The following is an 18,016-nucleotide window of genomic DNA, read 5'->3' as shown; positions in this document are numbered from 1 at the left end:
AAGGACGGTGCAGAAGCCACCACAAATCAGAGGGTGTGCAAAGGAAGTGTTTCCATGAGGCTGAGGGCCTCTTTCCCAGTGCCCTCGATCAGGGAGGTAGTAGGTCCCTCCTGGACTGACTTGGGGGTCTGGTGTCTGGCTGCATCCTGTGCTGACTTCTTCTTTGACCTGGAACACGCCATGTCTCATCTTTAAGCCTCTGTGTCTTCTGCCAAATGAGCCAGTTGGACCTTTAAGCTTCTGGGTGGCGCTGAGCTTTAGCAGACCAGCTGCATCCCAGCCACGTGATGACCTACTGACTGGAGCAGGTGAGGCTTGACTATAGCCGACTCATGGGCTTTGCTTGGTGGATCTGAACACTCATGCTCCCAGTCCACAGGTCAAGCTGCAGTTCTCAAAGGCACCAGCCTCAGGAGGAAGAGAGGTTTGCCCTTTGTATCTTTAAAAAAAAATAGCAACAGATAGACAACACTTGAACCTTGGAGGCTTGAAGTCAGTGATTAACTTGGGTTCTTCAGAAGTTGTGTGTTGACTTCAAGGACAAAAGCAGGCGGGGAGCTGAGGCCAAGGCTGTGGGTAGTCAGAAGTGCAGCGTCTTGCTCTGGCACGCTGTGCCCTGACTGGTCTCAGATGTGGTCAGGCCCAGGGGATTTGCAGGGGTTAGAACCAGAGTTCAGAGCCCTAGAAGTGCTTCAGTTGCTTGTGGAGTGGGGCCTGTGCACAGATAGTCCTGCTGATCTAAATGTGGAGCACAATCCCTTCCACATTTAGTGGCTTAAGAAAGCCACCCTCTTATTTTTTATAATTCTTGGGGCCAGGAATTTGGGCAGAATTTGGCCATGCAGTTTTATGCCCCATGTGGCATTGACTTGGATCCTTTAGTATGGGATTGAATTCATGGCTGGGATGGTCTAGGAAGGGTTTGCTCTGATGTAGAGACTTTGACAGTGCAGGGCTGGACGGTTGGGTTCAGCTGGGGCCCTGGCATGCTGGACTTCTCTCTCTTTCTCCATTTTAGTCCCAGTGCCTCTCCCTCTCCATATAGTCCTTCCATGTGGTCTCTTTAGCAGGATCACCAGATTTCTTATGTGACAGCTCTGGGAGAGAGAGAGAGAGAAGGAAAGAGACAAAGTGGAAATTGCTAATCCTCTCGAAGGTGGGACCATGTCATTGCTGGCTGTGTCTTTGCTGCCTTATTCCATTGAGCAATCCTGAAGCAGCTTAGGTTCAAAGGGATAGAGGAATAGACTTTGCTTCTCAATGGGGATGTGGCATGTGTACACAGGAGGGAAGGAATGGAAGGTGGCTATCTTCAGGGATAAGCTACTACAAGGCCCATTTGGCAGAATTGGTGAGAATTTGGAGCCTGGGGTCACATCAGGGGTAATGATGCCTAGAGGGTCTTTGGTTGCAAGAACATCAGCCTAACTATCTCTCAAGATCAAGCCTCCTTCTGGCTCCAGGAGTGAGATGTAATGACATCTCTTTGCTTCTTACATCCAGGAAGCCATCCTGACTCAGTGATCTGGAACACATCTAGCTCCAGAATTCCTCACCCAGCCAGGGTTTGCCCAACTCTGTGTCAGAGAGGAAGAAATGATTTTTATCACAAGAAGCACTGATTCTGATTGACTATTAGCAGCTTCCTGGAGCGCAGTGTTGAGAAGGATCCTGAGACCACATCAAGACTTGGTGCCATGATGCGTGGGTCATGTCTGTCTTGGGTGTGGGACTGGAGGGTGGCAATGCTTTTGACATTGAGATCTACTCTCTCCCTGGCTTTGAGCCTGCCATGCTCTTGTCAGAAGGGAGACAGGAATATGTATTGGCCTCTGAACTTGCATGTACATTCCCACATGCCTCCATTTGCTGGGCTCCTCTCCTCCATGGTTGCCTGCAACTTTCTTGGTCTTTAAGGACTGCCTCCTTTAAGCTTTGCTGGACCACCCTAGTTTCTAGATCTCTATCAACTGAGATCTAGAGGCTGAGTTTCCACCATTAGATACTTCCATGCATTGTTAATTACCTTTACATCTGCATAATAACTATTCCTAATTAGGCTATTAGATAATTTAAGTCAAGGTCTGGCTCCTATACGTCCTTCCTTATAGCTCCCAGGAAGTAAGTTGGCCTTTGTCCTGATGGTAGCAACTTAAGATGAGCACTAGGAGGGAATTTGAATATATTGCATCTATATTTCCTTGTACAGGCTTCAGTGGTGGAAATGGGTTAATACCCATAGGCTCAGCTGAATTTTGCCAGGAGAGTTTCTCTGGATCAGAAACAAGGGTATATAGCTTTGGCCAAAGCAGAGTTGTTGGTCACTTGGCCCCAGGTGCTGGTTCTGGCTGAAGTTGTCGGGTAGCTTATGATTCTGCACAGGTAATTCCTGATGACACGTCCACAGCTTCCATGTGTATCTAAGTTCCTCTGGCCCCTGTTGTTGCCTATTGTTTGAATTATCAGTCTGAAAATGGTAGGTGAATGGGAGATGTTTAAAGACTCCAGAGAAGGAAATAGTGGCATGGAGGTGACAAGAGCTTTGAGAAGTCTCATGGGGAGGGAGAGGGTGACTAAGCATCCCGCATGCCTCCCAAGGGAAGACTGTTCCTTCTTACTTTGGAAGGGTTAATTAGTGCCTCTTAGGTGCTTATGCTTCCATATCTGGAGCTCAAAACCGAGAAAGTAAATCTGGCCGAATCCCTTTGAATTGTGTATTGCTGTGTCTGGGTTCATATAAGATCCCCAGAGACAAATGTGAAGAAGCAGACATCATAATTGATGTTACTTAATCTCTAATAAATTATCTAACTGTGGAACCTGGGTTGATCCATGAGTTGGTGGGGCGAAGAGAAAAAAGTCAATATTCAATTTTGAGCAGGGCTCTTAGACACCTGTTTCCTGTCTGTTTCTCTCAGGTCTCTAGTAGAAAGGACTTTATAGCATTGCTGCAAGATTAGATTAGTACTTCCCTGGAGATGAAGTCACACACGGCTGGCATCCCTGAGAAGGGCCATAGCTCTACAGATGCCCCATGGGGAAATCATACTCCTTGCTCCAGTGATTCTGGGGTCCCCCAGCATTCCCAGTGAGTCACCTTTGTATATCTAGGAACCGCAAATGATCAGGATACATTTTACGATCATTAAGATCCAGTGGCAGTTCATGTGCTTCATGATCTATTGGAAGCCAGGTGAGAGCTCAGACTGTATCCTCAAAGGTATTAAAGGAAGATGAAATGATGTGCAGCCCAGCCATTATGCTGAATGAATTTCATTTTATTGTCTTTTTGATAACTGGTCATCTAAATATTGTTTACTAGAAAAGCCACTTAGAGAATCCATTTTGCCAGTTGCTAAGAAAGAACAAGGATGGCTATAATTTGTTGAGTGTTCGCTTGATATCAGATGTTGTGCCACATGTGTACCCATGATCTCATGCCATCTTTCTGGATTAATGGGCACTTGTGATGGCACCATTAAGAAATAAACATCATAAAAGGGGTGTTTGCTTTGTCCCCTTGTTCTGCCGGTTTGCATGGCTTTAATAAAGTCATTCCTAGAAAGGAAGATTCTGGGACTTGATGTGGCAGGTGTCAACTGGCTTGTCCTGTGTTCTGCCAGCCTGTGCAGGGCTCTGTAGAGTGCACGGTGAAGGCCATTCTTCTGCTTTCTTTGCTCTTCAAACCCTGACCTCACATTAGTTTTGTGACCACATGTATATGGATTTGGCCCGTTTCTCAAAACTAGCTTCCTCCCCCACTTCTGTGCAATTTTAACATAATGATAGAACTAACACCTCTTTTCTCTCTTTTGAAGAAGATGTACTTTGCACTGCTTGGAAGAAATTAGTTGTTAATTTACAGTTACTGAATGCTTATTCACATTTAACCATCTGTTTAAAAATGTACCCCGGATTCGCTTTAATCATGCATGGTAAGACACACAGACACAGAAATGACTGTAGTGGTAGAAATTTATATGCACAGATCCCTGGGAACAGAAGGTACACCACACAGGGCCATGGGGGGCAGTACCGAGGTTGGTCCGGAGGCAGAAGGAGAACAAAGAGAAAGTGTAGGTAAAATCCTTTGTTGTGATGTTTGCAAAAGGATTGGAGTGGGGGTGCGGGGTAAAGCAAGTTTAGGATTGGCTAGTTTGAATACTTTCAGCAAGCTCCAGGGTTTAGGGAATGCCCCAGGTTGTCTGGTACAACTGGAGTGATTAGGTTCTGGGGTGAGTAGCGCAGGAGATCAAGTGTGAGCGCTTAATAAACCAGGTGGTTTCAAGATCTGGGCTCTGCATGGGTTGGTTTGCATCTGGAAAGTGTTCTCTGAGTCAGATGGTTTGTGGTCTCCAGAAACTGGCTAGCTGTGGGAGGGGCAGTCTTTCCCCAGTCGGCAAGCCCCAGATACCAGAGCATTAAGAAAATAAGAAAATATGGTTAATATGCCATCCTTCAAATATTTACCCCAGAGGCAATGCACATGCATTGAGTGTCAGTTGTGTGTCTGGCCTTTGCTGTTTTAGAGCTAGTGAGGAACTTGATCCAGCCTTAGACCTGGCATGATGGGCCTCCAGTTCATGTTTGTTACTGAAGTGCTGACAGGATGCCCAGACTCCGGCCTAGGGTGTGGAGAAGTGCCTGAAACGCTGTCTATATTGTGTCTCAGGCACTATATTTTAGTGCCTGAAATGCTGTCTCTAACCTCAAGAAGTATCCAGTCTAGTTGGAGCCGGAGATGTAAATGTCTTTATTATAACACGATCATTGTCATAATAGAAGCTACCATCATCTCCAAAGCCACGCCTTAGCATCCCTGCTACCAGAGAATGACCTCATGGTTTACCTGGCCACCTCCCCCCGACCTCAGCCATCTGGTTCTTCTCACTTTTTCTAAAGCTGTCGTCAAGCCTGTCCCTTCTTCTCCATCTCTACTGGCTGCCAAGAGATGCCATGTGGCTTCACTGAAGGAAAAGCACTGCCTCCCAACTTCCCTACTGACTCCGGCTCCTCCTAGAGACCTGGTTAGAGGGGGTGGGTGGGAGCCCTGTTCCTGTTGGTCCTCGGTTAGGCAGCAGAGCCTAGGCACTAATTCAGAGCAGCTGCCCTAGCTGTGGCCTTGTGGCGGGCATTTGGGAGGGGAACAGTGTGAGGAGTGCCTGGCAGGGTAAGGCGGAGCCTCTCCACCCACCAGGGCCCTAACCACCCAGAGGCTCCTTTGGACATGCTCTCTGAGCCCCAGAAACCACTGTCTCTGGCAGGGCCTGTAGCCAGCACAAAGCCAGAGACAATTTTGAGGTAGACAGTTGGTCCGGGTGTCCCCCTCCCCGCACCCTCTCCCCCCGGCTTCCTCTTTGTGTGTCTCTTCCTGTCCCGAGTCCCCCCCCACCCTCACCCCCCCGGCCCAGGGCCTTCCAGAGGGGCCTGTTGCAGACTGTGCTGTCAGCTCCTCTGTGTAAGGCAGTCACGAATTGAAAGGTCACCGTCCCCATGGTATTTCTGTCGCCGTGAAAGAGCACAGGAAGGAGGGCACAGTCCCTACTATGAGGCGATGACTGCCTGGTGGGCCTGTGCGTCAGGAACCTGCCAATTTGGAGGGACATTCGGAGGCGACTGCTGAGTGTTGCCCCAGAGCACACCCGTGACTTGTTCCTACGCCTTCCCAGCCAGGGACTGGGAAGCAGACAGCAGGAGGAGGGCCAGGGCTGCCATCACAAGCGACCGCAGTCTGGGGGCTTCCACCAGGGAAACATTTTCTCACATTTCTGGAGGCTGGGAGCTCAAGATCAATATGTTGGCAGGCTTGCTTCTCCCGAGACCTCTCTTCTCGGCTTGCAAAGGACTGTGTTCTCTCTGATTCCTCAGATGGTCTTTTTCCTGCCCGCCCCAGGGTCTGTTTTTCTGCTGTGTCCAAATGTCTTCTTACAAGGCCACCAGGCATGTTGGGTGATCGAGCCCTCATGGCCTCATTTGAACTAGGCCATCTCTTTAGAGGCCGTGTCTCCAAGTTCAGTCACCTTCTGAGGTGGGGGTTAGGACTTCATCATAGGGATCTGGGGAGGACACAGTTCAGCTCGTAACAGAAGGAGAGCACGGTGACAAGAACTTAGAACTGCGGTTCTCAGACATGTTCATGGGGCCAGGAATTTGCTTGTCAACAGTATCCATTCAGTACCATGTTGAATTCTTGGATTCCATTATTGGACTAAGAACACCTTCACTAGCAAAAAAATAGGATGCTGTATTAAGCATGCCATCTCAAATCCCAGTGAAAAATTGGGCATGGGGAGGAGGAAAATTGTCAAACTAAGCAGACCAGCAGTTTTGAGTTTTTGCTATATTTGCTTACTTGCTCAATTATTTTTTCATCCGCTGTACTTGCTGACAAAACAGGAGCAGGTGCCAGAGTTTTAAAACTTTCTCAGTGAAAACTTGAAACTGACAGAAGTCCATGTACTACATACATTTTCTGTATGTATTTGGAAAAAACTCACTATTATCCAGTGTTGGCAATGGGAACGACCCATATTCTAGAGGAACCTAGTTGGAGAATCACTATGGGAAGTAACATTCTTGTGTCTTCTCTAGTTGCCCAGAAGGCTTACAGGACAAATAATACTTTTTAATGATCACCAAAAGAATGCAGACTTAAGAGGCTAATCATTTGCAGTCTGGCTTTTCCATTCACTTTTTCACTTATTCATTTATTTGACATAATTGATTAAGCACCTTCAGTAATGCCTAAAATCATTATTCTGGCAGGTGGATGGGGGAATGTGTATAACACTTTGCTAAACAGGAGTGGTAGAGAAATGAATCCATTCCATCCCTGTCTTGAAGACCTCGGATATCAGCAAAGGACTTCGGTTGCAAACAACAGAATCCACTCTACCTGGTTTAAGCAGAGAAGTGATTTATTAAAGAAGCTCTAGCAGAGGCAGAATTGGTTTGGAAGCCAAGCAGCTGATCTGGTCAATGCACTGTCCCATGGAGACCCTTCTGCCCCTATTGGTGGATGAGCACCAATGCTTGCCCTTGAGCACGAGACAAAGTTGGATACCTGCAGTGGCCCTGCCATAGTGGCTTCCACAAGGCAACCACTGTTTCATGCCTCTTACTGATTGGTAGAACCCAGGTCATGTGCCCATAGCATAGCTGGCAAGGGAAACTGGGAAAACAAGTTTCTGCCTCCGCCTTAAAGATGTGTAAAATCATGAGATGGGAAATTCTATATACATAGGAAAGATGTCAAGAGGCACGGGGTAGGAGTTTCCTGGTGGCCTAGTGATTAAGGAGGCAGCATTACCACTGCTATGGCTCTGGTCACCGCTGTGGCACGGGTTAGATCTTGGGAATTTCCACATGCTGCAGGTGTGGCCAAAAAAAAGAAAAAAGGCACTGGTGTCCGTTTTAAGCTCCCCATCTAATGGGGGAAATAGTTGCATATTCAAAAACAAGTGGGACAAGGGCTAAAATCAAGATACTTATAGTATGATGGAAACCAGAAAAAAAAAAAAAGGTGTTAGTAGCCTGAGATGGTCATGGAAGGCTTCTTGGAGGAGGTGACTGAGGTCTGAGCTTATCTTGATGAGCTGAAGCAAAAGGTGGGAGCTTGGCTAAATAAAAACAAAGATCCTCCTCCTCTGACTCTTAGCATGCCTCTGCAGTGAGTGTGTCACATTTAAAAAATGAGAACCTATGAAGCCAGAAGAAAAGGCAGATTGGAATCTGAATGCATTAGTGGTGGACTCTTGTGAGAGCTGGCTGGAAAGCTCTCAGGGCGTCCTGCGTGGGGCCGTCTGCATAATTGCCTTGGCTTGTGTCCTTTTCCTTCCCCACTCTGCTCCCTTTGGATGTCCTAATAGGTTATGGCTTCCAGGAGGAAATATGCTGTGCATTTTCAGAGGAGTGTTTTGGAAACAAAGCCTGACTTCAAAGGAATAACTCATTCTTTAAAAAAAAAATGTTGCTATAAAAACTAATAAGGAAAGTATAAAGTGGAAAGTACAAGTCCCTTGATAACTAGCATTTATGTATTTATATATTATCTTTTTGAAAATCTCAAGTGCCATCAAGTTACACCTGCTTTGCAAATGTTTTTTCTACTTTCCATATCTTAGATTTCCTAAAATGTGAGTCAGTAGCAATGCCTTAATATTGTATTTGGTCAAGAAGTATTTATTCATCTTAAGGAGGCTAAGAATGAGGATATTTTCTGAGACCGGGGTTGGTTAGAGAGTTGGAATATGGAGCCCCCTAAATCTGCTCCTCTTCCTCATGTTCCCATCTGGATAATTGGCATTAGTTAGTAATCGCCTAAGTGCAGAAGCCTAACACCAGCCTTCCTTCCTGCCTCCCTCCCCCCACTCCCTGCCATCAGCAAGACCTGGTGGCTCGACCTCTACTTTATCAAATTTGTGCCCTTCACCCCCAACAAGGCACCTTCATCTCATGCCTGGACCAAGGCTCTGTGATCATTGCTTTGCTTCCAGTATGGTCTTTCCTTGTTCATCTTCTCACTGTAGCCAAATGATATTGCAAAACAGCAGTGTCTCTGTGTTGCATAAAACTTTCCAGTGCTCTTAGATAAAATTGCTCTTAGATAAAATTCAAGGCCTTGCATGTGGTGGCCCCCTGCCACGCTGCATACCATTCCCCTCTGTCACCCCTCGAATCCGCCCTTAGGTTTGCGACCCTGGACCCTTGAGCTCTCTTCTCTCTAGGGAGCTGGTTTTTTCTCACCTTTTAGATCTTGGCTTCCTCCGAGTATATTTCCCTGATCTTTTGTCTAAATAGTACTCCCTCCCAACCTGGTACTTTCTTTTTGTCTTTTTTTTTTTTTTTTTTTTTTTTACTTTTTAGGGCTGCACCTGCGGTATGTGGAGGGGTCGAATTGGAGCTGCAGCTGCTTGCCTGCACCACAGCAACATGGGATCCAAGCCACGTCTGCGACCTGCACCACAGCTCACGGCAATGATGGATCCTTAACCCACTGCGTGAGGCCAGGGATCAAACCTGCTACCTCATGGTTCCTAGTTGGATTCGTTTCCACTGTGCCATGACAGGAAGTCCTGGTGCTTATTTGAATTTCTTGTTTATTTATCTTTTTATATTTAACACAATCATCTGTCTTTTTGTTTGTTCGTTTACTTATCTCTCCACCTAAAATCTAAGTTCTCCACAGGTGGGGATCTTATCTGCCTTGTTTGCTCTGTATCCACAGCATCTGGCTCCGTAAATGTTTCATGAAGGAATAAGCAATCTAGAACCTTCAGGCTCTCTACTAGACCTCTTTCTACCCTGCCTTTGAGGAACAAGCCCTCCTTCTGAAAGGGTACCCTCAGTCTCAGACCTCTCCCCAGCTGTCCCCACCCCTGACCCTCTGCTAGCACCTGACCATGGGGGTTTCGCAGGCTCTATGCTTCTCCCACCCGGTGCTCAGATACGGCAGCCAAGTATGGATGACCCGCATTCATCCACCCTCTCCTGGCCTGATGACCCCAGTGCATCTCACAGGCTTCCGTTCCCTGCTGAATGCATAGTAGGTAGCAAGACAGGCAGCCATGGCCTTACCTGCTCTGTGTGCAGGAGTGGCAAGAGCACTGACCTTGGAGGCAGAAGCTCAGCTTTGGAGATCTCCCCCTCGCCATGTAGCTGGGAAACTCACTGTGTTCTGAGCTTCCCTTTCCTCAGCGATAGGATGTAAGCGGAGGCCCCTACTCTAGCTCTTTCTGGCCACCGAGGTGATGTCTGTGCCTGCCTGTTGCTCCTATACGTGGAGGGAGGAATTTGCCCAGTGTGGTAGGTGTCATTAAGGACTAGAAGGGTGGAACTGGAGGAGAATCAGATCCAAAAAGTTGCACAGAGTTTCTGCGCCTTCAGCAGATGAGGAGGCTGCTTTAAATCATAGGTGTGGAGGGAAAGCAAGGACCTGAACCTGGGGGTGACAGTGGTGTATAAGGCTCTGCCCTGTAGGTTCTGTTGTGGTCCAGAACACAGGTTTGGCCCACAAAAAATGCCCACCATTCGAATACTAAAGAACCAAGAGAGAACTTCCTTGCGAAGAAGAGGCATTGACCTTGAAGTCAGTGGACTTCACTGGGGCTATGTTTCTTCATTTTGGTGAGATGTCATTTGGGCTCTTCTGAGAGTGAGGTTGGTTGAAATTCCTTCCTCCAATTCTGTTTCCTGTTGTAACTATGCAAGGCTGCGCTCCAAAAAGCTGGGCTCTTGTGACAACGTCAATCAGGAAATGGTCTCTGACCACCTTCTGGGCAGATGTTACAGGTACAGGGAAATCTAAGATTCCTTCTCTGTCCCATTGAGAAACAGGGTTTCTCAACCTCAGTGGCTTACGGGGGGGATATTCTTTGTTTGGGGAGGGGGCTGTCCCGGGCGGGCGCTCTGGCCTCTCTCCACTAGCTGCCAATAGCACAACACCTCTCCCCATCACCCCTGCCCCGAAACACACACTTGGGACGACAAAGTGTGTCTCCACATGTTGCCAGAGGTCCTCGGGGGGCAAAATCCCTTCCCTTCTTTGAGAATCACTGCCCTGAAGGAAGTCATTGTCCAGTAAATGGGATGAACAAAAAGAATGCTGTGGAAGAATGTACTTTAAGCTGAATACCGAACACAACTGCACTTACTTAACCTGATTGGGCTCAAGTCGAAAGGCCCTTGTTTTGAATTCTCCTTGGCAAGTGCTAATGGTGGTGGGGAGAGGATGCCACGGACCACACCTAATACAATGCTATTTATAGCTTCTATCTAGTCTAGGAAAATTCGGGGATGTGTAGGCTTCTTGATTGCACAGATTAGCTTGCCTTAACAAATGCGATGTCCACGAAATTAAATTTGTAAAATAATTTATAAAATGATTAATAACGAGGTTGGAAAGATTGAATTCCGATAGGGCATTTCCTATACTCAGCCTCCAATGCATAGTTATTTTTATTTATTATTATTATTATTTTGTCTTTTTGCCTTTTCTAGGGCCACTTTCTACAGCATATGGAGGTTCCCAGGCTAGGGATCTAATTGGAGCTGTAGCCACTGGCCTACGCCAGAGCCACAGCAATGTGGGATCCGAGCCGCATCTGTGACCCACACCACAGATCACGGCAACACCGGATCCTCAACCCACTGAGCAAGGCCAGGGATCGAACCCGAAACCTAATGGTTCGAAGTTGGATTCGTTAACCTCTGTGTTATGATGGGAACTCCGATTTTTATGTATTATTGATAAATTTCTCTGTCATGTGCTATTTATATTATAGCTATTATGCAATGCTCATCTTCTGTGTACTATTAACTTAATATCTTATTGGATGCTCACAAGCACCCTGCAAAATAGGTGGCGTGATGCCCATTTTGCAGATGGAAAAAGTGAGGCTTGGAAAAGGCTTCATATCTTGTCAGGGTTACACAGCCTGTACAGGATGGGGATGGTGTTCAAATTTACATGTTCCTCTTTAAAGCCTGTGTTTTCCCACCACTCTGGAAGAAGTGTCAGGTTAGGGTATTAAGGCCTATCCCCAGCTGTTTCATTCATCCACCAGTTTAAGAACAATTTCTTTTCACCCAAGAGTTATTTTTACAAAATCGTCGAATCTGTTTCAATGTACGTGGCTTATCCAGTCAAAACGATTATACATTCTAAGAGGACAAAGAGCTAGAGTAACTTTTTCTATCACAAGTGTCATACACGGAGTTGGTGCTTACTAAACATTTGCCCTGTGATTCATCTTTGTGCCTATGCACTTCTAGCAAGATTTAGTGGAGAAGGAGAAAAAAAACTCTTCATGTCTCTTAAGGAATGGAAGTTCTGTCTTACAAGTTAGTTCCGGAAATGAATTATTTCTCATTTGCCCTCTAATTTTAGACTCCATGAGGAGCAGCTGTTTTGAAAAGAATCCTAGAGTAGTGTTGCCATTCACTCCCGTCGCTCCTTCTGTGGGACTTGTTACTGGCGAGGGTTGGGGGACATATGATTCTGATGCAAATGCATCTTCTTCCAGCTGGACCACATGTTATAAGAAGGACAGTTCAACCAAGGAAGAAATTACTCCAGGAAGCCAAACTGCCTACAAGGATGTGTGTGTGTGTGTGTGTGTGTGTGTGTGTGTGTGTAAGGAGTTGGGTGTAGTCGGGGGGATCTCTACATGGTAAATGGCTGAACAGTCATCCCATAGAACAGACCTCAGGGATCAACCTGGGCTCTCAAAATGAGAAAGTCACCAGCTTTGACATGGATGGACTGTGAAGATCGCTTGGTTATTGGGTTACATTGATGTGTTCTTGTTCTAAAAGGCAAAAAAAGGATTAGATTAAAGGAACAGTAAGGGTGGGAATTTGGGTGTTGATTCTCATGATGTGGCCATTTGCTCAGTCTGTCTAAGTGGAGTAGCTGATTTTGAGGTCATCAAGTACTACTGTGTCTTTTTGAGGTTGTGTGACCCATGCTAGGTCTAGAGGGAATTCCTTTGCTTTATTTGGAGTTTAGGGAAAATTGTTCCTCTAGCTTCTGTTTGCGCTCCCTCCCAAGGTGTTTTCAAGCTTAAAATGCTTGCCCTTTGGCTTGTAAGTGGTTGACTTACATCTGCCTCTCCCGTTTCAGCCTGGAGGTTGGGTATTAGAGGCTAAAGAGCCTTTTCAGGGTGGCTGGTGTTTTTGTTGATGAGGTTGTTGTTGTTTTGCTTTAGTTTAAAATTTCCAAATCCAGGAAATGACTGTGGGCTGGGCATGTCTGGTTAAGAGGCCCAGAATGACAGGGGCCCCCTATGTGCCAGGCTACCAGGGGGCCTAGGGACACATAGCGTCTGCTCACTCAGCATTGGTTTTGTTTATTTTTTACCAAGGTAAACTCACATAAGATTACAGTGCAGTGGCATCTAGTCCATTCATGATGTTGTGCTGCCAACACTTCCATCAAGTTTCAAAATATTTCCATCATCCATCAGAACGTGATTCTGTACCCACTACCAGCCACTCCCCGTTCACCTGCCCCCCCACCGCACCCCTGGTGTCCGCTGATCTGCTCTCTGTCCACCTCTTCTGAATCTTTCACATAAATGGAATTATACAATTCATGGCTTTTTGTATCTGGCTTCTCCCTCCTAGCATATTTTCAACGTTCCTCCACGTCATAGCATGTATCAACTTCATTCCTTTTTAAAGCTGCATAGTATTCATTGCACGGATGTACCATATTTTGTTGATCTGTTCGTTTGCTGATGGACATTTGGGTTGTTTCTGTGTTATGGTTGTGAATAGTGCTGCTGTGAATACTCATATACAAGTATTTGTTCAAATGCCTGTGTTCAGTTCTTATAGGGTATGTACTTAGGTGTAGAATTGCTCAGTTTCATGGTAATTCTGTGTTTAACTTTTTGAGGCATAGCATTGGTTTTGATGGTCTGCTGTTAGGACCATTAGAGGGGTTTTACTAGAATCATGAAATCAGAGCCTTAGAGAGAGCCTTAAAGATCGTTTAATCCAGAGTTCCCACTGTGGCATGGTGGGTTAAGAATCCTACTGCTGTGGCTTGGGTTGAACCCACAGCCACAGCATAGATCACAGCTGCAGCTCAGATTCAATCCTTGGCCCGAGAACTTCTATATGCCTCGAGTGTGGCCATTAAAAAAAAAGAAAAGGGAATTCCCGTCCTGGCTCAGCGGAAATAAATCTAACTAGTATCCATAAGGATGCAGGTTCGATCCCTGGCCTCCATCAGTGGGTTAAGAATCCAGCATTGTCATGAGCTGTGGTGTAGGTCACGGACGTGGCTTGGAACCCATGTTGCTGTGTCTGTGGTGTAGGCTGGCAGCTCTAGCTTGGATTTGACCCCTAGCCTGGGAACCTCCATGTGCCATGGGTATGGCCCTAAAAAAAACAAAAATAAAAGATCGTTTAATCTGTCTTCTCACCTGTTCCAGGAGGTCTGTCTGTACCAAACCTTATAGAAGCCCCCTCCTTCCCCTACATGCACAGTTCCATGGCAGAGGGGCCTACATTCCTGTTGGCTTGCCTGAGTTCTGCTGTGTAGAAAAGTCTTTCACCTGGAATCCATAGACCTTTGAGGTTTATCCACAGATGAGCTTCAGTGTGGAGAGCTGAGGGGAGAGTTTGTAACTGTCACTCTTCCTTAGGGGGACTCTGAATCACTGCTCTGGAGTGACCCAGCAATGCCATCTCTCTCCTGCTCATGAGCCTTCGAAGATATACTGGCAGACCGGTGCTTAACTGACAGCTGCCCTCTGCTCCCCTCTGCCACCCACATGCCAAGACCAACAAAGCATCTTCCTAAAGCCCCCCTGTGAGAGGACAAAGGCCAGGCTGGAAGGCTGTGCAGAAGGAGGTAGGAGGCTGAAGAGCGTGGCAAGCCCCTTGCATGGGCCCCACTGCTGGTGACCTTGGCCACCTGCGGTTTACTGCAGATGTTGAAAGAATTCGCTATCAAAGAGATTGTTTCATTTGGAGACAAGGCCGTTTTCTGAAAAAATTGAGAAAGTCCTTGAAAGTTGCACAGTTTCTGATGTTGGTAGAGTAGGGAAAATGTCATCATCAGCTCTTTTTAAAAATAAGCTTTTTGAGATCCTGTTGTGTGGCGCTGGGAACTATGTCTAGTCACTTATGACGGAGCATGATAATGCGAGAAAATAGAATGTGTACATGTATGTGTAACTGGGTCACCATACTGTACGGTAGAAAAAAAATGTATTGGGGAAATAACAATTTTTTTTTTGGTCTTTTGTCTTTTTGTTGTTGTTGTTGTTGTTGCTATTTCTTGGGCCGCTCCCGCGGCATATGGAGGTTCCCAGGCTAGGGGTTGAATCGGAGCTGTAGCCACCGGCCTACGCCAGAGCCACAGCAACGCAGGATCCGAGCCGCGTCTGCGACCTACACCACAGCTCACAGCAACGCCGGATCGCTAACCCACTGAGCAAGGGCAGGGACCGAACCCGCAACCTCATGGTTCCTAGTCGGATTCGTTAACCACTGCGCCACGACAGGAACTCCGGAAATAACAATTTTTTTTAAAAGAAAAACAATAAGCTTTTTATTGAATAGAATGTATGTACTGAAAAGTACACATTTCATACAATGTCGTTTCTATGACATATAATAACAGGCAAAGCATATCTGTGGGGTGAGGTAGTCATGATAGTGGTTACCTTCAGGCTGGGGGTGCCTGGAAGGGAGCACAAAGGGTGCCCCCAGGGGTGATTATGTTCTAGTTCTTGATTGAGAACAACTCTTTGTGATTTAACAGAATCTCAGATAGCACTTAGCAGGCACAAAATTGAGAAGAGGCAAAGCCTGGGGCGAAGATGATTCAAGCAGCTAAGCCTTCTGTTTGGGGCTGGCCTTGGTTTCCTGGCATCCCCCCACCCCCTTGCTTTGGAGGGTGCCTGTCTCACTCATGTGCCACAGGTGGTCAGTCTCCCCTCTGGCTCCACGAGCTGGCCCGGAACTCAAGAGGCTGGAAAAGCGATGGGCACATGATCCAGGTCAGACAATGAGAGTCCATCCTAGGACTTTTGCTAGAACCACTGGGAAAGAGGCACAAGCTCTCAGCTGGGGTGTCTAAGCTGGTAGCACGTAAGCTCTGGCTGGGGCTGGCCGTCTTTGCTACCATGTGGAGTGTGCCAGCCAGAGATGAAGCCAACACAGAAGACAGGAAAGTCAAGACTCCTGGTGAGTGTGTATAGGGATCCAACCATGTTGAGAACTGTCTCCATTTCCCATGGGCTTTTCATTTGTTATGTGTTGATAAATTCCCTTTTCTTCCTCTGTTCTCCTGGTTGAGTTTCTATCCCTTGCCTCCAAGGGTTTGAGAAACAGATTTGTTCCTTGATCAGTCAGAACTATTTGATGTACTTGTCCAAATCTAATTTCTTTTACTGTGGCACTCAGGGTTTCTGCGAGCCCCCAGAAGGGCAGAGACAGCTTCAGATTGTGAGAATTGGGGGTGGAGAGATGGGGGGGCTTTAGAGATAGCTGTCGGATTGGAGGGATGAGCTGAAGGGGACTTGTTCTGAATTTGTGTTGGCACAGCTCCATGCTGTTTTGCCCAGTGTGTTTACTTGGGATGGCATGGGGGTGCTTAGTGCTGCCACTGGGTCGTTGCTTCCTCTTGTTCTCTTGGGACTTGGCTCTTGAGGACCTTATCTATGTATAAGACATAATTAGAAGAGGAGTTCCCTGGTGGCCCAGTGGTTAAGGATCCAGCATTGTTACTGCTGTGGCTCGGATCACTGCTGTGACGCAGGTTCAGTCCCTGGCCCGGGAACTTCCCCATGCCATGAGCATGTTCCCAAAAAAGACAGAGGTAGAGGAAATGAGCACACATGGGCTGATGGGAGCTGACCAGCCTGCTGGAGATAACCAAGAAGGGCCCAACGGTGACCTCCCACTACCCATTTCATAGACACTCTGTGTTTTAAAGTATCCCAGATTATAAAGTACACAAAGGAATTCTAAGGTGGCAGTTTTAAGAATAAGATCACTAAGGTGGTTCTACCTGACAGGGCAGAGGAAAGCACTAAATCAAAATCACCTAAAATAGAAGTGATTCTAACAGTATCTTGTGTTTTGCTTTATAGATTTTTCAGCTATTCACTGGATGGAAAATATTCTTCAATAAACCATTTAATGATATATGATAACTTTGTAAGCATAGTTGACCTTTGAACAACAGGGGGTTGAACTGTGCAGGTCCGCTTATAGTGGATTTTTTTTCCAATGAGTATATTGGAAAATCTGGGAGAGGTTTGCAGCAACTTGAAAAAACAAAAAACAAAACAACAGAGAAACTATGTAGCCTAGAAATAGCAAAATAAAATAAAATAAAATGAGACATGTCATGAATGCATAAAATATATGTGGATGATAATCTGTCCTTATATAGGCATAAGATGTGTGATCTGTAATATAAAATTAATAATATATTAGTTTTCCTACTGTTTCATGTTTTCTTTCAAAGAAATTACATTTACAGTATCTCTCTCTCTCTCCTAATTGGAGAAATTGTGTATCAGCCTATTATCACAGGTAAGCAGTTTTTTAAAAAATGTAACAATGCTCCCCAATACTATAGTATAAATATGACTATATACTGTATGCCATAAAATGTTTATGACTATTCATTAGTGTACAGGCTAGGCTACCATGAAGTGATCGTATCAATTACGCTAGGCTACCACAAAGCCCTCACAGGGCTGCTTCCTTGTTGTCAATGTATGCATCATTATACCTGTAAATAAATAGGAATTTATTTTGCACATTATCCTTTCATTTTTGATGTCTGGTGTTAGTAATATGTATAGCATCCACAGTGTTTTGTATCAAATAAGACAATATTGATGTAGATACTGGTAGACGATTCATCTTGTAAACAGATGCATAAACTTATGACATTGACAAATAGAGTACAGACCTATAAACATATTTTCTCTTCCTTAGAATTTTCCTAACATTTTCTTTTCTCTAGCTTACTTTATTCTAAGAAGACAGTATTTAAAACTTATACAAAATATGTGTTAATTGACTATTCATGTTATCAGTAAGAATTCCAGTCAACAGTTTTTGATGAGTCAAAAGTCATAGGCATGGGAGTTCCCATCGTGGCTCAGTGGTTAACGAATCCAACTAGGAACGATGAAGTTGCTGGTTCGATCCCTGCCCTTGCTCAGTGGGTTAAGGATCCGGCGTTTCCATGAGCTGTGGTGTCGGTCACAGATGCGGCTCAGATCCCGCGTTGCTGTGGCTCTGGCGTAGGCCAGCAGCTACAGCTCCGATTAGACCCCCTAGCCTGGGAACCTCAGTATGCCGTGGGAGTGGCCTAAGAAATGGCAAAGATACCAAAAAAAAAAAAAAAAAAACCCAAAAAAGAAAAAAACAAAAAAAAAGTTATAGGCATGGAAGTTCCCATTGTGTCTTGGTGGAAACAAATCTGACTAGCATCCGTGAGGACTCAGGTTCAATCCCTGGCCTCGTTCAGTGGGTTAAG

At 45.9% G+C, this 18,016-nt stretch overlaps 1 protein-coding gene across 6 annotated transcripts in view; it reads left to right on the top strand.

Moving 5' to 3' along the window:
- PDZD2 (PDZ domain containing 2) overlaps window positions 1-18,016 on the top strand; it is a 417,701-nt gene that overhangs the window by 61,833 nt on the left and 337,852 nt on the right. The window contains exon 1 of one of the 6 annotated variants that reach the window (XM_047767578.1): window positions 13,913-14,362. The exons of the other annotated variants lie outside the window; for them this stretch is intronic. The gene's annotated coding sequence lies outside the window, so the exon portion shown is untranslated. Of the gene's footprint in view, window positions 1-13,912; window positions 14,363-18,016 lie in introns of those variants that run through there. 6 annotated transcript variants of the gene reach the window in all.

This window comes from Phacochoerus africanus, chromosome 1 (assembly GCF_016906955.1).
Source record: "Phacochoerus africanus isolate WHEZ1 chromosome 1, ROS_Pafr_v1, whole genome shotgun sequence".
Lineage (NCBI taxonomy): Eukaryota > Metazoa > Chordata > Mammalia > Artiodactyla > Suidae > Phacochoerus > Phacochoerus africanus.
This window is presented reverse-complemented; position numbering and strand designations above follow the sequence as displayed.